The 22,406-nt window shown below is 39.0% G+C and overlaps 1 protein-coding gene and 1 pseudogene across 8 annotated transcripts in view; both read left to right on the forward strand.

Annotated features, from left to right (window-relative positions):
• The window catches only part of EYA1 (EYA transcriptional coactivator and phosphatase 1), a 349,363-nt gene that overhangs the window by 89,953 nt on the left and 237,004 nt on the right, over positions 1–22,406 (forward strand). The window lies entirely within an intron of this gene.
• On the forward strand, positions 10,058–10,469 carry LOC129492874 (trafficking protein particle complex subunit 2-like; annotated as a pseudogene).

Raw genomic sequence — 22,406 nt, forward strand, 5'->3', positions numbered from 1 at the left:
AACTTTGTAGAAACTTGTGAGCCAATGTGTTTCTCCAGTTTCTTTATACACACCAGTCCCTTCCCAACTTCCACTCCCTCCCTATCTAGTTTAGAGACCATGAGCCACCACTGTAATAAACTCTTTTCAATACCATAGAACCCTCCTGCCCTCTTTAGTTGTATTTCTGTGTGTTTTCTTCCATCCAGGAAAATCCCACCCTTGGATGAACCCCTCTATTCATTTTTTTCTTGCCTTTGAGCTGTATATGCAGAATCCAGTTACCTTGTTAACATCTTCCATTTGGATGTCATAAGAGGACTTCAAACTCAACATGTACAAAATTGGACTCAGGAGCTCTAACTGTAAGCCTGATCTACCCCACTCTTCTTTATCTTCAGGAGTGGTTCCACTTTCAATATAGTTGCTCAAGCTCTCAACCTTGGAGTCCCTTTTAACATCACTTTCTCGCTGTCTTCTTCATCATCCATATCTAATCCCTCACGAAAAACTTCATGCATTTTGTGCTGGTAAAAGAGATTATAAGTAGCTGTATTTGGAGCTATGTAATACCTAGTAGGCTTCTCAGTAGTATTTTCAACAGTTCTTGGTGGTTAATAGATTATGGCTGGTAATGAAAAAAGCATTCCCTGGCCATGTGAGGTAATGACCTCTAAGACGTCCTTAATATTATCAAAAAGGATGTGTAGGTGAAAAGAAAAAAAATCTACATACACGCAGAGGATTGTGACCCGAATAAAGGACAAGGAATGTTTCAGGAAGTACCACTGTCATTCTTTTTTTTTTTTTTTTTGAGACGGAGTCTCACTCTGTCGCCCAGGCTGGAGTGCAGTGGTGCAATCTCGGCTCACTGCAAGCTCCGCCTCCCGGGTTCACGCCATTCTCCTGCCTCAGCCTCTCCGAGTAGCTGGGACTACAGGCGCCCGCCACCACGCCCGGCTAATTTTTTTGTATTTTTAATAGAGACGGGGTTCCATGGTGGTCTCGATCTCCTGACCTCGTGATCCGCCCGCCTCGGCCTCCCAAAGTGCTGGGATTACAGGCTTGAGCCACCGCGCCCGGCCCACTGTAATTCTTAACACTGGTATTCGTAGAAGCTTTAAAACAAAAATTCCCCAATCCATGTCTTACCTCAGACTATATAAGTCAGAGTTTTAGGAATTCAACCTAAATGTCAATAGTTTCTTAAAGTTCTTCAGTGACTCCATGTACAACCAGGGTTGCATACAACTTATATAAGTGAAATTCTATTTTCTATATTTAAAATAGTTTTTTGTTTATATCCTCTGGTTTTTCTTGTTTTTCCTGTAATTAAGATGTAAGGTGAGTCAAACACAAGTCCATAACGTAACATAAAATAGCCTTAATGCATATGCTAATTCTTTTTTTTAATTATACCTTAAGTTCTAGGGTACATGTGCATAACGTGCAGGTTTGTTATATATGTATACATGTGCCATGTTGGTGTGCTGCACCCATTAACTCATCATTTACATTAGGTATATCTCCGAATGCTACAGGCCCCGGTGTGTGATGTTCCCCTTCCTGTGTCCACGTGTTCTCATTGTTCAATTCCCACCTATGAGTGAGAACATGTGGTGTTTGGTTTTCTGTCCTTGTGATAGTTTGCTCAGAATGATGGTTTCCAGCTTCATCCATGTCCCTATAAAGGACATGAACTCATCCTTTTTTATGGCTGCATAGTATTCCATGGTGTATATGTGCACATTTTCTTAATCCAGTCTGTCATTGATGGACATTTGGGTTGGTTCCAGGTCTTTGCTATTGTGAAAAATACCGCAATAAACATACATGTGCACATGTCTTTATAGTAGCATGATTTATAATCCTTTGGGTATATACCCAGTAATGAGATGGCTGGGTCAAATGGTATTTCTAGTTCTAGATCCTTGAGGAATCGCCACACTGTCTTCCACAATGGTTGAACTAGTTTACAGTCCCACCAACAGTGTAAAAGTATTCCTATTTCTCCACATCCTCTCCAGCATCTGCTGTTTCCTGACTTTTTAATGATCACCATTCTAACTGGTGTGAGATGGTATCTCACTGTGGTTTTGATTTGCATTTCTCTGATGGCCAGTGATGATGAGCATTTTGTCATGTGTCTGTTGGCTGCATAAATGTCTTCTTTGGAGAAGTGTCTGTTCATATCCTTCACCCACTCTTTGATGGGTCTGTTTGTTTTTTTCTTGTAAATTTGTTTGTGTTCTTTGTAGATTCTGGATATTAGCCCTTTGTCAGATGAGTAGATTGCAAAAATTTTCTCCCATTCTGTAGGTTGCCTGTTCACTTCGATGGTAGTTTCTTTTGCTGTGCAGAAGCTCTTTAGTTTAATTAGATCCCATTTGTCAATTTTGGCTTTTATTGCCATTGCTTTTCATGTTTTAGACATGAAGTCCTTGCCCATGCCTAAGTCCTGAATAGTATTGCCTAGGTATTCTTCTAGAGTTTTTATGGTTTTAGGTCTAACATTTAAGTCTTTAATCCATCTTGAATTAATTTTTGTATAAGGTGTAAGGAAGCGGTCCAGTTTGAGCTTTCTACATATGGCTAGCCAGTTTTCCCAGCACCACTTATTAAATAGGGAATCATTTCCCCATTTCTTGTTTTTTTCAGGTTTGTCAAAGATCACATGGTTGTACATGGTGTGGTATTATTTCTGAGGGCTCTGTTCTGTTCCATTGGTCTATATCTCTGTTTTGGTACCAGTACCATGCTGTTTTGGTTACTGTAGCCTTGTAGTATAGTTTGAAGTCAGGTAACATGATGCCTCCAGCTTTGTTCTTTTGGCTTAGGATTGACTTGGCAATGCAGACTCTTTTTTGGTTCCATATGAACTTTAAAGTAGTTTTTTCCAATTCTGTGAAGAAAGTCATTGGTAGCTTGATGGGGATGGCATTGAATCTATAAATTACCTTGGGCAGTATGGCCATTTTCAGGATATTGATTCTTCCTATCCATGAGCATGGAATGTTCTTCCATTTGTTTGTGTCCTCTTTTATTTTATTGAGCAGTGGTTTGTAGTTCTCCTTGAAGAGGTCCTTCACGTCCCTTGTAGGTTGGATTCCTAGGTATTTTATTCTCTTTGAAGCAACTGTGAATGGGAGTTCACTCATGATTTGGCTCTCTGTTTGTCTGTTATTGGTGTATAAGAATGCTTGTAATTTTTGCACATTGATTTTGTATCCTGAGACTTTGCTGAAGTTGCTTATCAGCTTAAGGAGATTTTGGGCTGAGACAATGGGGTTTTCTACATATACAATCATGTCATCTGCAAACAGGGACAATTTGACTTCCTCTTATCCTAATTGAATACCCTTTATTTGTTTCTCCTGCCTGATTGCCCTGGGCAGAACTTCCAACACTATGTTGAATAGGAGTGGTGAGAGAGGGCATCCCTGTCTTGTGCCAGTTTTCAAAGGGAATGCTTCCAGTTTTTGCCTATTCAGTATGATATCGGCTATGGGTTTGTCATAAATAGCTCCTATTATTTTGAGATACGTCCCATCAATACTGAATTTATTGAGAGTTTTTAGCATGAAGGGCTATTGAATTTTGTCGAAGGCCTTTTCTGCATCTATTGAATAATCATGTGGTTTTTGTCTTTGATTTTGTTTATATGCTGGATTATGTTTATTGATTTCCATGTGTTGAACCAGCCTTGCATCCCAGGGATGAAGCCCACTTGATCATGGTGGATAAGCTTTTTGATGTGCTGCTGGATTTGGTTTGCCAGTATTTTATTGAGGATTTTTGCATTGATGTTCATCAGGGATATTGGTCTAAAATTCTCTTTTTTTGTTGTGTCTCTGCCAGGCTTTGGTATCAGGGTGATGCTGGCCTCGTAAAATGAGTTAGGGAGGATTCCCTCTTTTTCTATTCATTGGAATAGTTTCAGAAGGAATGGTTCCAGCTCCTCTTTGTACCTTTGGTAGAATTTGGCAGTGAATCTGTCTGGTCCTGGACTTTTTTTTTTTTGGTTGGTAGGCTATTAATTATTGCCTCAATTTAAGAACCTGTTATTGGTCTATTCAGGGATTCAACTTCTTCCTGGTGTAGTCTTGGGGGTTGTATGTGTCCAGGAATTTATCCATTTTTTCTAGATTTCCTAGTTTATTTGCATAGAGGTGTTTATAGTATTCTCTGATGGTAGTTTGTATTTCTGTGGGATCAGTGGTGATATCCCCTTTATCAGTTTTTATTGTGTCTTTTTGATACTTCTCTCTTTTCTTCTTTATTAGTTTTGCTAGCGGTCTATCAATTTTGTTGATCTTTTCAAAAAACCACCTCCTGGAGTCATTGATTTTTTGAAGGGTTTTTTGTGTCTCTATCTCATTCAGTTCTGCTCTGCTCTTAGTTATTTCTTGCCTTCTGCTAGCTTTTGCATGTGTTTGCTCTTGCTTCTCTAGTTCTTTTAATTGTGATGTCACGGGGTCAATTTTAGATTTCTCCTGCTTTCTCTCATGGGCATTTAGTGCTATAAATTTCCCTCTACACGCTGCTTTAAATGTGTCCCAGAGATTCTGGTATGTTGTGTCTTTATTCTCATTGGTTTCAAAGAACATCTTTATTTCTGCCTTCATTTCGTTATGTATCCAGTAGTCATTCAGGAGCAGTTGTTCAGTTTCCATGTAGTTGAGAGGTTTTGAGTAACCTGAGTTCTAGTTTGATTGCACTGTGGTCTGTGAGACAGTTTGTTATAATTTCTGTTCTTTTACATTTGGTGAGGAGTGCTTTACTTCCAGCTTTGTGGTCAATTTTGGAATAAGTGCAATGTGGTGCTGACAATGTATATTCTGTCGATTTGGGGTGGAGAGTTCTGTAGATGTCTATTAGGTCCGCTTGGTGCAGAGCTGAGTTCAATTCCTGAATATCCTTGTTAACTTTCTGTCTCATTGATCTGTCTAATGTTGACAGTGGGGTGTTAAATTCTCCCATTATTATTGTGTGGGAGTCTAAGTCTCTTTGTAGGTCTCTAAGGACTTGCTTTATGAATCTGGGTGCTCCTGTGTTGGGTGCACATATATTTAGGATAGTTAGCTCTTCTTGTTGAATTGATTCCTTTACCATTATGTAATGGCCTTCTTTGTCTCTTTTGATCTTTGTTGGTTTAAAGTCTGTTTTATCCGAGACTAGGATTGCAACCCCTGCCTTTTTTTGTTTTCCATTTGCTTGTTAGATCTTCCTCCATCCCTTTATTTTGAGCCTATGTGTGTCTCTGCATGTGAAATGGGTCTCCTGAATGCAGCACACTGATAGGTCTTGACTCTTTATGCAATTTGCCAGTCTGTGTCTTCTAATTGGAGCATTTAGCCTATTTACATTTAAGGTTAATATTGTTATGTGTGAATTTGATCCTGTCATTATGATGTTAGCTGGTTATTTTGCTCATTAGTTGATGCAGTTTCTTCCTAGCATCGATGGTCTTTACAATTTGGCATATTTTTGCAGTGACTGGTACCAGTTGGTCCTTTCCATGTTTAGTGCTTCCTTCAGGAGCTCTTTTAGGGCAGGCCTGGTGGTGACAAAATCTCTCAGCATTTGCTTGTCTGTAAAGGATTTTATCTCTCCTTCACTTATGAAGCTTAGTTTGGCTGGATATGAAATTCTGGCTTGAAAATTCTTTTGTTTAAGAATGTTGAATATTGGCCCCCATTCTCTTCAGGCTTGTAGAGTTTCTGCCGAGAGATCAGCTGTTAGTCTGATGGGCTTCCCTTTGTGGGTAACCCGACCTTTCTCTCTGGCTGCCCTTAACATTTTTTCCTTCATTTCAACTTTGGTGAATCTGACAATTATGTGTCTTGGCGTTGCTCTTCTCAAGGAGTATCTTTTTGGCATTCTCTGTATTTCCTGAATTTGAATGCTGGCCTGCCTTGCTAGATTGGGGAAGTTCTCCTGGATAATATCCTGCAGAGTGTTTTCCAACTTGGTTCCATTCTGCCCATCACTTTCAGGTACACTAATCAGATGTAGAGTTGGTGTTTTTACATAGTCCCATATTTCTTGGAGGCTTTGTTCATTTCTTTTTACTCTTTTTTCTCTAAAGTTTTCTTCTCACTTCATTTCATTCATTTGATCTTCAATCACTGATACCCTTTTTTCCAGTTGATCGAATCAGCTACTGAAGCTTGTGCATTCATCACATAGTTCTCGTGCCATGGTTTTCAGCTCCATCAGGTCATTTAAGGACTTCTCTGTACTGGTTTTTCTAGTTAGCCATTCGCCTAATCTGTTTTCAAGGTTTTTAGCTTCTTTGCGATGGGTTTGTACTTCCTCCTTTAGCTCAGAGAAGTTTGATTGTCTGAAGCCTTCTTCTCTCAACTCGTCAAAGTCATTCTCCATCCAGCTTTGTTCCATTGCTGGCAAGGAGCTGTGTTCCTTTGGAGGGGGAGAGGCACTCTGATTTTTAGAGTTTTCAGCTTTTCTGCTCTGTTTTTTTCCCCGTCTTTGTGGTTTTAGCTACCTTTGGTCTTTGATGATGGTGACGTACAAATTGGGTTTTGGTGTGGATGTCCTTTCTGTTTGTTAGTTTTCCTTCTAACATTCAGGACCCTCAGCTGCAGGTCTATTGGAGTTTGCTGGAGGTCCACTCCAGACCCTGTTTGCCTGGGTATCAGCAGCGGAGGCTGCAGAACAGCGAATATTGCTGAACAGCAAATGTTGCTGCCTGGTCGTCCCTCTGGAAGCTTTGTCTCAGAGGGATACCCAGCCATGTGAGGTGTCAGTCTGCCCCTACTGGGAGTGCCTCCCAGTTAGGGTACTCGGGGGTCAGGGACCCACTTGAAGAGGCAGTCTGTCCATTCTCAGATCTCAAACTCCGTGCTGGGTGAACCACTACTCTCTTCAAAGCTGTTAGACGGGGACATTTAAGTCTGCAGAGGTTTCTGCTGCCTTTTGTTCAGCTATGCCCTGCCCCTGAGGTGGAGTCTACAGAGGCAGGCAGGCATCCTTGAGCTGTGGTGGGCTCCACCCAGTTTGAGCTTCTCAGCCACTTTGTTTACCTACTCAAGCCTCAGCAATGGCAGGCGCCCCTTCCCCAGCCTTGACGCTGCCTTGCAGTTGGATGTCAAACTGCTGTGCTAGCAATGAACGAGGCTCCGTGGGCATGGGGCCCTCTGAGCCAGGCGTGGGATATAATCTCCTGGTGTGCCACTTTCTGAGGCCATTGGAGAAGTGCAGTATTTGGGTGGGAGTGAACTGATTTTCCAGGTGCTGTCTGTCACAGCTTCCCTTGGCTAGGAAAGGGAATTCCCTGACCCCTTGCACTTCCCAAGTGAGGTGATGCCTCACCCTGCTTTGGCTCAAGCTCGGTGGGCTGCACCCACTGTCCTGCACCCACTGTCCAATGAGCCCCAGTGAACCCGGTACCTCAGTTGGAAATTCAGAAATCACCCGTCTTCTGCGTCACTCACGCTAGGAGCTGTAGACTGGTGCTGTTCCTAGTCAGCCATCTTGGAACCGCACCTGCATATGCTAATTCTTGATGAAATGATCTCTTATGACTTGATATTGGAAGATGAAAAGTTTCATAAATCAGAAAATGTAATTAATGAAGATATGTTCATTTCACCAACTGATAGGTTTTCAGAAGAAGAACCACATAGTTATGACCTTCTGTGGTAAAGGTAAAGATATGTAAAAATAGTTTTAAAGAAGAACCTTGATTATGATGATAATAAATAAGAAAATTTGAAAAAACAAAAATAATTCCCCAGAAACCCATTACCAGATTGGTATTTCATATATTTCATATATTTCTTTCTGGCATTGTGTGTGTACATGTATAATTTACAAATTTGTCTCATATCATAGATAGTTTCATATTCTGCCCTTATTTTTTATTTACTGTATGATACTTTCTCCAATAATTAGTTTCTGAAGATATAATTTTAAATGACAGTATAATATTTAATCCATTCACATAAAACTTTTAAAAAATATTCTTCTACTGTTTAAATATTTTGTTTGTTCCATATTTGTTTTTCTATACTTATTGCTGTGATGATGAACATGTGTACATTAGGAATTATTCCAGAAGTGTGCTTACTAGGTCCAAAATCATGTGCCCTTCGAAAGCCTATTCATACATAGTGCCAAATCATTTTCCAGGACAATCTACCAGTTTATATTCCCATCAGCATTGAATAAAAATATGTATAATTACACTGTACCCTCACAACATTCAAAATATGATCTAAATCCTTTTCAATTTAATGGGTGGTAATAGTATCATAGTGTGCATTTCTCTGATAATTAATGTGAATGAATATTTATTCCTGTTTACTAGCTGTTAGCATTTCTTCTTTTGCATGTTTTTAGTAGTTCATAATCTTTACTTACTTGTGAAGTCATTTTATGGAAGTTAAAAGCATTATAGAAATGTAATTCCATTTTAGCCCATGGATTTATGGTTGTAATTTTGGCTGATTCCAGTATCCACAGATTGCAGTCTCTATCCTGTTAAGGTAATCTGTGGGCCTCTTTCTTGTTCCCTTTTTATATACAGGAATACCTCATTTTATTGCACCTGCTTTATTGTGCTTTGCAGATAGTACAGTTTTTATGAATAGAAGGTTTGCGGCAATGCTGCCTCAAGCTAGTCTATTGGTGCCATTTTCCCAACAGCACATGTTCCCTTTGTGTTTCAGTGTCACATTTTGTTAATTCTTCTGATATTTCAATCATTTTCATAATTATTGTATCTGTTATGATAACCTGTAATTTTTGATCTCTGATTGTAAAGGTTCTGGGGCGCCACAAACCATGCCCATGTAAGATGATGAACTTAATTGATAAATGTATGTGTTCTGACTACTCCACTTACCACCTGCTCTCCCATCTTCCTTGCTTTCCTCAGGCCTCCCTATTCCCTGAGACACAACAATATTCAAATTAGGTCAGTTAATAACCCTACAATGGCCTCTAAGTGTTCAACTGAAAGGAGAGCCACAAGCCTCTCACTTTAAGTCAAAAGCTAGGAATGATTAAGCTTAATGAGGAAAGCGTGTTGAAAACTAAGACAGGGCAAAAGTAGGCCTCTTGTGCCAAATGGTTAGCCAAGTTGTTAATTCAAAAGAAACGTCCTTGAAGTAAATTACAAGTGTTACTTCAGTGAACACATGAATGATAAGAAAACAAAACAGCCTATTGCTGATATGGAGAGAGTTGCAGTGGTCTGGGTAGAAAATCAAACTAGCTACAACATTCCCTTAAGCCAAAGCCTACTCTAGAACAAGGCCCTAACTCTCTTCAATTATCTGAAGACTGGCAGAGGTGAGGAAACTGTAGAAGAAAAGCTTGAAGCTAACAGAGGTTGGTTCCTGAGGTTAACATAAAAGTGTAGGGTGAAGCACGTGCTCAGTAGAAGCTGCAGTAAGTTTCCAGAACTTCTGCAGCAGGTTTCCAGAAGATCTAGCTAAGATCACTGATGAAGGTGCCTACGCTAAACAACAGAGTTTCAATATAAACAAAAGTCTTCCTGTGGAAGCAGATGCCATCCAGGACTTTCACAGCTAAAGAGAAGTCAATGCCTGGTTTCAAAGCTTCAAAGGTCAGGCTGACTCTCTGGTTAGGGACTGATGCAGCCAGTGAGTTTAAGTTGAATCCATTGTTCATTTCCCATTCTGAAAATCTCAGGGCTCTCAAGGGTGATGCTAAATCTGCACTGCCTTGCTCTCTATAAATGAAACAATAAAGCCTAGATGATAAAACATCTGTCCATAGCATGGTTTATTAAATATTTTAAGCCCAGTGTTGAGACCTACTGCTCGGGAAAAAAAGTTCCCTTTTTCTGAAACAAAAATTACTGTTCATTGAAATGCTCCTAGTCACACAAGAGCTCTGGTGGAGATGTACAAGGAGATTACTGTTGTTTTCATGCCTGCCAACACAGCTTCCATTCTGCAGCCCGTGGATCAAGGAGTAATTTCAACTTTCAAGTCTTGTTATTGGCTGAATGCACCAAGTGTGAGTCTCAGTTGTGGGAACTGACTTTGTTACGATGTTGTCTCTCTGCAGGAGCCATATATTGAAGACAATGTCTGGAAGCTTCCATTTTGTAATTATTGGCCACCATGATAATCCAGTTTTTGAAATGGAGTTTTTTTCCCAGCTGGGAAAGTAGAATCCAAAGACAACCATCATCACCCATAGCTCATGCTGTTTGCAACCTCATAGATAATATGTGGCTGTCAAAAAACATGTACTTGAAAACTGTGGACAAGCGCAACAAGTGTTTTCTGTCGGCATTCGTAACTCCGGGGCACATAAATTTTTTTATTATGCTTCATGACGTAAGGCAAGAAGATAGAATAAAGAACTACTTTACTGACGTTTAGCATTTACACATAAAGTTTGCAATGAATCCATTTTATGAACCCAGTTCTCCTATTTGATCATGTGCATTTGACAGAAAAGTTCAGTTTCTTAGGAAAGGAAACACTTTTTAAGCGGAATGTAGAAAAATTCCAAAACAAATGATGTCACCTCAATGGAGTATACTCAGGAATGTGAACATTGTAAGTAACTTGATTAAATAGCCTGGAAAAATTTTTAAAAACAATTTTTCATAAGGCTATAGCTGCCATAGATAATGATTCCTCTGATGCATCTAGGCAAAGTACACTGAAAACCATCTGGACAGCATTCACTGTTCTAGATGCCATTAAGAACATTTGTGATTCCTAGGAGATCAAAATATAAACATTAACAGGAGTTTGGAAAAAGCTGATTCCAGCCCTCCATGGGTAAGTTGGAGGAGTTCAAGACTTCAGTGGAGGAAGTAACTGCGAATGTGGTGGAAATAGGAAGAGAAATAGAATTAGAGTGGATCCTCAAGATGTGACTGAGTTGCTACAATCTTATGATAAAATTTGAACAGATGAGGACTTGCTTCTTATGGATGAGCCAAGAAAGTGGTTTCTTGAGAGGGAATCCACTTCTATTGAAGATGACATGAACATTATTGAAATGACAGCAAAATATTTAGACTATTACATCAGCTTAGTTGAGAAAACAGAGGCAGGTTTGAGAAGATTGTCTTTAATTTTGCGAGAAGTCCTACTGTGCACGAAAGGCTCTTAAATACAAAAAATTAGCCAGGCATGGTCGCATGCACCTGTAGTACCAGCTACTCGGGAGGCTGAGGCAGGAGAATAGTTTGAACCTGGAAGGCGTAGGTTGCAGTGAGCCGAGATCATGCTACTGCACTCCAGCCTGGGCAACGGAGCAGCGACAAACAAAACAAAACAAAACAAAAACTCTTAAACAGCTTTGCATTTTATGCTACAGAGAAACCTTTTGGAAAGGAAGAGTCAATTGATGTGGCAAACTTTATTGTTGTCTTATTTTAAGAAATTGCCACAGCCATCCCAACCTTCAGCAACCTCCATCCTGGTCAGTCAGTAGCCATCAATATTGGGGCAAGACTTTTCACAACCAAAAGACTTGCTGAATGATCAGATAATTATTTGCACTTTTTAGAAATAAAGTATTTTTAATTGAGGTATGTACATTGTATTATTAGACATAATGCTTTTACAAACTTAATAGACTACAGTGTTAACTTTTATATGCACTGGGAACAAAAAATTTTGTGTGACTTGCTTTACTGCAATATTCACTTTTATTGCTGTGATCTGGAATCAAGTTTTCACTATTTCTGAAATAGGCCTATATTTGCATTCAGTGGCAATGAATTATCAAAACTTAAATCAATATAATTAGATAGAACTTTTAAAATAAATATGAACTGCACAAAACATCAATCTGAAAAGTTTAGAGGTGCAAACAACTAGGGTTGGTTGAGAATAAATGCTGTTCTACTGTGTGGTAATGTCAGTCATTGTGAAGTAAGTAGCACCAGTGAAAAGATTAGATGTCTGAGATTCCTGGAGAGTACGTGGAGAAGGCTTTTGAAGAGGTAGTTCTGGCCTTTTGCAGACTTTACCAATGCCTACATTTCAGACTTAAAAAAAATAGATTAGGAATGGTGATAGGTAGCCATTTAGTAGAAGTCTAAGGCAAGATGTATTTGGATTGATTAAAAGTTGAGAAAGCTGAAGACCCCAAAGAGGAGGAAGGTCTGGGGTGAGAGATAAAAGATAAAGAGGGTTATTATCTTTTTTGATGGAGGAAGCATAAAAGTTGGGCCCATCACTGATTTTATATATATATAAATATATCTATCTATCTATATATATATATAAAGATTATCAATAATGAGATTTCAGAGCATGACAGTTCTGCTAACTTCAAAGCAATGTAGGAGCTACTTGGCATTTTTTTAGTTTTGCTGGACATATAGTGGTTGCTCAGTGCCTGTTCATTGAGATTGCAGGATGACTAAGCTGCTACTTTAAGACAAGCCACAAGTAATATGGGCAGAAGCATTTTATAAAGACCTAGTAAAGTATAATGTGAAATATTTTAGCATTGCTTTCAACTTCTGAAAGTCTCAGGCAAATACACAGTAATGCTAAGATCAATCATAACTGCAGTGGCTCATTCTGAACCTAATGGCCAAAGACATTAGGAAGATCTGAGTTGCAGAGGTGCAACCAGAAATAACTACCAATCCTGAAAATAGCAGCTGTTGCAATAATTCACAAGATGATTTTTAACATTTATGCTGAGTGTGAACTGCTGTTCACTTGTCTTCTTATTGAAATTTGCAACTCAACAAGAAATACAGAGCAAAATTTTATCATCATATGCTTCAATAGTGGAATTTCTTGAGGTAATGGATATTATGGTTGTAATAGTCCATTTTCACACTGCTATAAAGATACTACCCAGGACTGAGTAATTTTAAACAGAGGAGATTTAATTGACTCACAGTTCTGCATGGCTTGGGGGGCCTCAGGAAACTTACATGGCAGAAGGGGAAGCAGTCACCTTCTTCACAAGGCAGCAGGAGGTAGTGAGCGTGTGAAGGCAGAACTGTCAAACTCATAAAACCATCAGGTCTCATGAGCACTCACTCACTATCATGAGAACATCATGGGGGAAACCACCCCCATGATCCAACTACCTCCTACCAGAACCCGCCCTCAACACCTGGGGATTATGGAGATTATAATTCAAGATGAGATTTGGGTGGGAACACAACCAAGGCATATCAATGGTGTTTTAAAAATTATTTGAACTTGAGAGCACGTGAATGTTCAATAAATAATATTGCAAAATATGTATTTAAATGTTTCATACAGTTCTGAAGGCTTTTCAGAAATAAAGCCAAATGTTTTAAAATATATATATTTACCAAGTCCTTATGTCTGAAACTGGCATAGTTGAGGCTTGTTTCAATCAATGGTAGTCTCCTAGTTTATTATTCTAGAGAAGAAGTGAGCAAAGTAAGAGTAGAAAGGAGGCTACAATGTAAGACAAAGTCCTGTATAACTCATACCTTTGTTAATTTATGAAAAGGTAAGAATGGACCAGGCGTGGTGGCTCACACCTGTAATCCCAACACTTTGGGAGGCTGAGGTGGGCGGATCACGAGGTCAGGAGATCGAGACCATCCTGGCTAACACGGTGAAAACCCGTCTCTACTAAAAGTACAGAAAATTAGCCAGGCGTGGTGATGGGTGCCTGTATTCTCAGCTACTCAGTAGGGTGAGGCAGGAGAATAGTGTGAACCCGGGAGGCGGAGCTTGCAGTGAGCCGAGATTGAACCACTGTACTCCAGCCTGGGCAACAGAGTGAGACTCAGTCTCAAAAAAAAAAAAAAAAAAAAAAAAATTTTGGAATGATTTGTGAAGACAATACAAATCAAAGTCCCAATATGAAATACACATCTAGAAAGTGAGATCCTAGATAATATTAATAACATCACTTTTAAAAAATCAGTTCCTATTGCTTATATTCTTACTGTCGTTAGGTATCAAGCCAGACAAAAATTTTATTTTGTCTTCAGGATACACTAAAGGTAAGTCTACTTTTGCATTTTACTTAACCAATAGTTTTTATTCAAGATAATAAAATAATCACTGGATAGTTAGTCTTTGATTATCTGTTACTCTACAGTCTCCATTTCAGCTACCAATTTCAACTTCTATTAAATCACTAGTGAAAGTATAAAATCCAATCTCTTTGCTAGCAAAACTCATTCAGTATAGTAATAGTAGTAAAAGAGGTAATATGGAATGGGAGTTTTAAAAAGAATAAAGATGGATGATGAAGGTAAATTTTTAACAGCTGAACTCAGCCAAAATCTAGAAGCAGATTCAAAATTTCTCAAAGCACACATACACATTAAAAAATAAAATAAAATAACATAAAGCAATACAAAAGGTATTCTACTAGTGGCAATGTAAAAAAATTGGGCAAATTGTCTTGTGAAAACTCAGAGAGTTTTTTGATATGGTCTGATTTGAGTTCCACTTCTCTCCAATTTCACACATGGTTTGAATTAACATCTCTAGCTGTTGGAAAAAAATATCACATTTTAGGATTTCATTTAAAACTGCATAGTTTCCACAAATAGGTTGGTAATGGCCATCTTGAGGAATATTTTTCTAAAGATAGTTTTAATATCACTGCCTCCCACGAAGTGAAATCTGGTCGATGGTGTAGACAGTTCAAATCCAACTTTAATGGTTAGGAGTGTAGTCCCTTTATATGTTTATAAGTTCAGATATAAAATTCTGGCTAATTCTAACCCCTCAGTGTAGGCTTGGTGCTGTATCAGATACCTGCTGTATGCAAGAAGTACATATGGATGTTCAGTCACTCAGTACCAAGTTAGTGCTCCTCTCCTCCTGGTACCGAATCGTTCCAACCTGAGATCAGCCCTGAGTGGCAGCACCTCCTGTCCTTACATCTTAATTTGACTTAGTTGACTAAGTCCTCAATACTGTCTGCTACATTTTTAGTGCCAAAATCTATCCACTTAAAACCTTTCTAGGTCACCATCTCTGCCCCTTTTCAATCTATGGTCTTGTGTTCTGTTCCTGCCAAACTAACTTCATTTGTGATTCCGCTTTCTGAAAGCCCTAGAATGAATCTTCTTGTTGCTGTCTTTTCTATATCTGTGTCCCCACATGTCTTAGAAGAGTGAGTGCCCACTTTTACTCATGTTAAGATTCAATTCTGACTTATCCTGGTCATGAACCACTTTTGCTTTGTTAGAAAGGAATATTGGGTCTTGTTTTGCGGCTTTGAGAAGAACTCATTTTATGTACACTGGTCACCTAAGTTGCAGTAGATTAATTTGATAGAGGTTATCTGTGCATAGGTGGGTAAATAAACACAAATATGATTTATACTTCTTCTTAGGAACAAAAGGCTGTGGCAAACCAACCATTCACTCAGTCGGTAGATCTTTATAGGAAATAGTGGTGTCACATATTCAGGAATCCAGATCACAGAAGCTTTTGAACTCAAATTATTATGTGTCTGGCCTTTCTAGAGAAAACAAATGGTTAAGTTCATTGGTATTTGTAGAAATGCTTTATAAAGCTGTCTGCTTGCTCACTAACACTTTAGCTTTCCTAATGTTATTTAAAATTCTGTTTTGCATAAGGGCAAAACTTAAATTACACATTAAGATATCTTCTACCAAGAGTCTTAGAAGTTGGAGGCTTTAAGGGTAGACTCAACTGGGCTTACAGTATTATCATTCAGTGGCATGTCAGGGCAAACACTAAATATGCAAGGCCAATGTAATATGAGGAGTGGGTGTGAGAGAATTATTCTTGGAAATGTGAGTTTTCTTTGAATCAGTGTTGTAGAGGCCTGTGTATAGTCATGATAGCACTGTCCTCTTGCAGATGCAGAATAGGTTATTAAAAATAATTCTGCCTGTAATCCCAGCACTTTGGGAGGCCAAGGAGGGTGGATTACTTGAGGCCAGGAGTTCAAGACCAGCCTGGCCAACATGGTGAAACCCTGTCTCTACTGAAAATACAAAAATTAGCCAGGTATGATGGCACGTGCTTTACCCGAGTGGCTAAGGCACAATAATTGCTTGAATCTGGGAGGCAGAGGTTGCAGTGAGCCAAGATTGTGCCACTGCACTCTAGCCTGGGCAACAGAGCAAGACTCTATCCCCCTCCCCCTCAAAAAAAATCCATTTTCTTCAAATCTCTGATATCCTAATCTGTCTCTGCCATAGATTTTTTCCAGCTAGACATTGTAGAACTGTTGACCAATCATCCCACTCCACATAATATTGGGATATTGGGGTGGAGAGGCAGTGGGTTATTCATCATTATCTTTCTATCCTGGACCACTTTCTCGAACTTGTGTTTTAATACATAGCCATGACATTCTTCTGTTATTTTCTCTGTGTGTGTGGCAGGTTCTACTATAAGTAGTGCTTCTAAAATAGTCTTGTTGATAGGCAGTTGGTTGGTAATGTTTGCTGTATGGTGTATTAATTCTCATTAGTTGAGAGTATGTAATAGAGTCCCCTGTAATGGTCCTCATTTTGTTGTGAGTGTAAATCATGGGAAAATAAAAAGTGACCTGTAATACACATGAAGAAAAGTATTTCAGAGATAAAATGTTATGACTTCAGTATTGACCAGGACATGATAAATAGGGGACACATGTTCCCACTGTGTGTATTAACTCTGTGATTTTGGTCAAGCTCAAGTATCTCAGTTTGCTTGTTTATAAATCGTGATGGTAGTATGGTCATCAACACATAGTGGTATTATAAAGATGAATTGAGTTAATGCACATGAAACCCATAGCAAAGTACCTGCCAGAATACCTAAGTTCATGCTCAATATAACATAAATTGAGAATCTGCAAATTCAGAAGTTTTGATGGATGCCAGAAAAAGTTTGACTTTCAGAATCAATACAACTGTCTGTTAATTGATCCACATTATATTATAGTCATTCTGAGATAAAGAAGCAGAATCAGAAACTGCCTACAGCTTATGGATTTCTGAGTTACAGGCTGAGATACTTTCTAGTTCAACTTGGAGAAGGGCACATGCATAAATGTTATGATAGCATATACAAACAAGAAAATAAGATTCTATTATCTAGGAATCTTGTTTTCTAAGAAGCAGTTCACTTGCCTCCAGATTCAAATGTCTTGAAAAGAAAAGATCCATTTCCCACAGGACCCATTGATTAATGGTTCAGTCCAGTCCTCAGAGAGCTATTGGAAGAATTAAAAGAGATGTTATCGGTGAAGAGTTTAGCGCATTGCCTTACTTATACTAAGAACTAAGTAACTATTAACTATTAGTTTATCTAACTTTGTCCTCATTCACAACTTGTAAGTGGGATATTATTTTAGTCATCTTAGGCTATTATAACAAAATACCATAAACTAGGTGGCTTAAACAGCGGAAATTTATTTCTGACAGTTCTGGAAGCTGGCAAGTTCAAGATCAAGGTGCAGGCAGATTGGTGTCTGGTGAGGACCTGCTTCTGTGCTTGTGGATAGCTGCCTTCTCACTGTATCCTCCCATAGCCTTTCCTAGGTGTGTGTTCCCAGAGAGAGAGATATCTCATGTCTCTTTTTCTTTTTTATAAGCGAAATACTTCCATAATGAGCGCCCTGACCTCATGACATAATCTAATTATCTCCCAAAGACCCCACTTCTAAATACCATTGCACTGCGGATTAAAGTTATAATGTACGAATTTTGAGAAAACCACAAATATTAAATCCATAAAAGCTGTATTATTATACCTTATTAAATATTTAAAAACAGGGACATGAACAAATTCATTTACTTGTCCATCATCCCATAGTTAACAAGTAGAGAAACTGGGTTTTGAATCAAGAAATGTCCAATTTATGAACCAATATTCTTTATTTTTTTATTATTATTATTATTTTTTGAGACGGAGTCTCGCTGTCGCCCAGGCTGGAGTGCAGTGGCGTGATCTCCACTCACTGCAGGCTCTGCCCCCCGGGGTTCACGCCATTCTCCTGCCTCAGCCTCCCGAGTAGCTGGGACTACAGGCGTCTGCCACCTCGCCCGGCTAATTTTTTGTATTTTTAGTAGAGACGGGGTTTCACCATGTTAGCCAGGATGGTCTCGATCTCCTGACCTCCTGATCTGCCCGCCTTGGCCCCACAAAGTGCTGGGATTACAGGGGTGAGCCACCGCGCCCGGCCTTATTCTTTATTTTTATATACCATACTATGTTGCTTGAAAGCTTCAGTAGGTCTATTCTAGCATTAGTCTTGGTAATGCTCATTTGGTATTTCAGTTTTATTTCTATGGGAGACAGATAGAAATTAGACTTCCAGTCTGATTGGGGTGAGTTTTTTTGGTTTGTTTGTCTGGTGATTTTTTGAGATGGAGTCTCACTCTGTCACTCAGGCTGGAGTGCAGTGGTGTGCTCGCAGCTCACTGCAGCCTCAAACTCCTGGACTCAAGCAATTCTCCCACTTCAGCCTCTGGAGTAGCTGGGATTACAGGCTTCAGCCATCATGCTGGTCAACTGGGGTGGTTTTAATTGTCTTATTTATGTAAGTGACTCAAAAGCAGATTATAGGTGTATCTATATTAGTCATTCTGTTTGCATATATACAGTGTTCATGTCTTATGCAATCTCCTGTTTATGACTATTATGTTACAATTTCTCAAGTCGTTCAATCCCTAAATCTTGGGATTTCCTTTGTTTCTTTTCATTCCTTTGTGCACATATACTTGGGTCTGTTTTTGTGCTTATCAGTGATTTTGATGAATGCCAGAAAAAGTTTGACTTTCATAATCAATACAACTTGCTCTGTGAAATGGCCCACATACAGATTTAGGTGGATTTCTTCTTAAGCATATGTGTGTCCATAGGGGGATATCCTTACTTTTCTTTCTCTACCTTTGGGTACCTTAATAAGATTTTTCACCACATCGACTTAGTTCTTCTTCCTTTCTATCACTCTCTCTGTGTCTGTCTTTCTCTTCTTGGGCAACTTTATCTATCTGTTTTACCATTGTTAGCTGCAAGTTAAAACCCCACAATTCAAAAATTTGTATCTCTAATGACACACAGGTAGATATTTCCAATGGGAACTTGATGTATGGGCTCCAAGTTCATATATAGATGCCCACTGGGCACCTTATACCCACTCGATATTCCACATTTTAGATCCCAGTAGTTCTGAACCTGAATTTAGCACTTCTATCCCTGAATGTTTTGCATGTTTGGTCTTCCTCATCTCAAAAAATGGGCCATCCTGACATAGCTGCCCAAGTCTTAGAGCTTTGTCATCCTGTACTGTCTCACCCATTTCCCATGTCTAATTAGTTGTCATATAAAGACTTCCTCCTAACCTCCTCTTGATTGCACCTCTTGTCTTTATTTTGACCAGCCCTGCCCATGTCGTTCAAAGAGCTTCCAAGTGATTTTTCCATCACTACTGCCAGAATGATCTTTCTAAAGCACAAAACTGCTCATGTCATGCCCCTATCACAAAACCTGCCAATGGCTGTCCATAGCTTTAAATATAAAACTCAAACTCATTAGCTTAGCACGTAGGGCCTTTTGTGATTTGGCTTCTGCATCCAAATCTTCTGACTCCAGACAGGGCGAGCAGTCTGAATTGTGTTGCGTCACACCTCCATTATTTTCAAGGCCTATTTTCATTTGCCTCAGATGATTTTCTTCTGTTTCTCCTTAATAGAAAATGTCCACTAGCACGTCAAAGTTCCACACAAGTATCTCTACCTCTAGAAGCCATCTTTGCTTTGGCTTATCCAGTCTTTAAAAATAATGATTATTTTTAGTTAATAGATGTTAGTTAATAGCTAACACCTATTGAGCATTTAATATATGCCAGGCCACGGTCTAGATGTTTTAAGTGTCTGAACACATTTATTGCTCATAATTACCCTGTAGTCTGTGTGTGTTCATTATCAGAGCTAAGTCCCACAGCTAGTTGAGTAGAGGAGCTGAGAGTCTGACTGCTCATTAAGCACAACTCTACTCATCATACTTCCTTTAGTACCTGTAGGTGCTTGGTGAATGTTTGTGGAATGAATGAATGAGCAGTCTTGCAACTGAGTTAATGTCATTAGGAGAAGGATTGACCCAGACCATTAAGCTTTACAACTCTACTTCCATGCCGCTAACACCAGAATGAATGGTAAGCCAAATAATGCCATAAATGGCGGAAATTATGGAGGAGCCCAATGAGTGTTTATTGAATGAATTAATTGGAAAATATGAATCTACCCTAAAGTACAGGTCCCAGAATCATGCTCAGACATTTAACCATTCTCAGGATGTTTCCTGGGACACCAGCTGGTTGCACAACGTCCCAAATAGTACATAACTGTCAAACTCCAGCTTAGAACTGCAACTCCTAAGTTTCTTTCCATACCCCCTTTACCCCCACCTCCAACTTACAGTAACTGGGAAACTACCTGATTACAATCCTTCCCATTCTTGGAAACCAAACAAACTCAATGAGTCAAGCAGCAAATCACAATGGATCAGGGAACTGGACAGATGGCACTGAGTAAGAGTTATGGCTAGGTGGTCAAGCATTTTGGGTTCTAGTCCCAGCTTTGGTGCCACCTCATCTTGTAAGTAGGAAAAAAGGTGTTAACCTTTCTGAGATTCAGCTTTACAGAATCATCTGGGCCTTTACTGGCCTAGATGTTTCAATGACTGCACAGAGCCCCCCACAGCAAAAGCTCTGACCTCATATTTGGGTCCCGGCTTGGTTTGCTCCTTGCTACCCGATGGTAGGTAGCCAGGCCGCTCGAGTTCTGGTGTAACCTGACTACTTGAGTTTCACTTGCTGCCTGCTCTGGCCAGTTCTTATCTCAGGATTTTTCTCCCAGATACCAGATCTATGAACTTCTGTGACCGGTCAGATCCACAAAGACATTCTCCAAACCTCCATACACAGATCCGGCACCTGTAAGGTTTGCCACCTTGTCCTCTAAGCAGCAGCTAGAGATTTATCTCCTGATCTTCTCTGTCTGCCTGGAGCTTTTCACTGTGGCATTGCCCGTCTCAGTTGTGTTCTTGTATGTGCCTTGGTTACTCTGGCTTCTGCAGGGCCCTCCACTTGGACGCTCCTTCCCTTCTCTCCATCTGCTCACACTCTCCACATTTCAAGCATCACTGTAACCCTCACATGTTTCATGAAGGCATCACCTATCATTTCGTCTGCACTGGTCAACCCTGACAGCACTTTCTGCCTGTGCCACTCAGTGTAATCTTATTAAATATTTAAAGTATCTGTAATTCTTCTATGAAATCTTATGATCCTTAGGGACAAGAATTGTAACTTGTGGCATTCTTCAGTGTCCAGCACGATGTTATGTACAGGGTAGTAGGTGTTTGAATTTATTTACTTCATTATTTATTTAGCTTATTTATTATATATAAATATATTGTATACATTAATTAATTCACTGAAGATGATTTGATTGTGATCAAGTTAGTTGGTTATCATTCTGTATTCAATGTATTTGTTTTCTTGTCTTCCAAAGGCCATTCTTAGCACACCAGAGTAATTGCAAATTTCTCTTGTTATTCTTGGGAAAGAAAATATAAATTAAAGGCAATTTCGTTCTATTTCTGTTTATCGTTTTTGGGTGAGAATTAACAAGATGGTAAGGAACTCATCTACGACTTATAAGTCCTTGGAGATTTGGGAGGTCACTTCTTGATACCCTTGAGTATCCAAAGTAGTTTTCAGTGGTTTCTGGAACTCTTCATGCATGACCCATTCAGAATAGATGTTTTGTCAAGATCCTTTCAGATCCCTGATCTAAATATTTTTAATGTGTCACAAATTTTAAATATCCCCAAGTAATCATTCTTTAATACCTTGATCCTCAAATTGAATGTCATATTCCTCTTGGTTTTATTATCTATCAAAAGTTGTTTTTCCAACTGCTTGTCTCTTGGTATAGAACTCCTATGTCATTGTTTTTTTCCATATGTAGTCTCTTCAGATCATCTGATACTGTTTGTCAACAGTCATTCAATTTCCATTTTCTAGCCCTGTGGACTAGGTGGTGTATATATAATTTTACTTCATTTTTCACTAACTTGCAAATAAAATTTATTGGGCTTTTGTTAAACTGGAATAGTTTAATTTGTTTCAGTCTTCTAAATATGCTCAGCATCTGTTTTAGAGCATGATTTACCTTAACGTTAAATTTCTTTTAAAAAGTAATAATAATAATATACCACATGAAATGCCTACATAATATTAAGCTGTGTACATGTCAAATAATGCATATGACATTATTTAATCCTACAGAAAACCTAAGAGCTATGTGTGACCTGAGACATTTTAGAGATGGACAAAACTGAGGCATAGAGGCTGATCCTTGGGTTCCTGGTTATAAAGAGGGCACCAGGAAAAGCTAGAATTTGAACTCTGCTCTTTCTAACATATTGATTTTTCAGCAGATGAGATAAATAATGAAAATAATTACTTGAATC

The sequence above is a fragment of the Symphalangus syndactylus genome, chromosome 11 (assembly GCF_028878055.3).
Source record: "Symphalangus syndactylus isolate Jambi chromosome 11, NHGRI_mSymSyn1-v2.1_pri, whole genome shotgun sequence".
Classification (NCBI taxonomy): Eukaryota; Metazoa; Chordata; class Mammalia; order Primates; family Hylobatidae; genus Symphalangus; species Symphalangus syndactylus.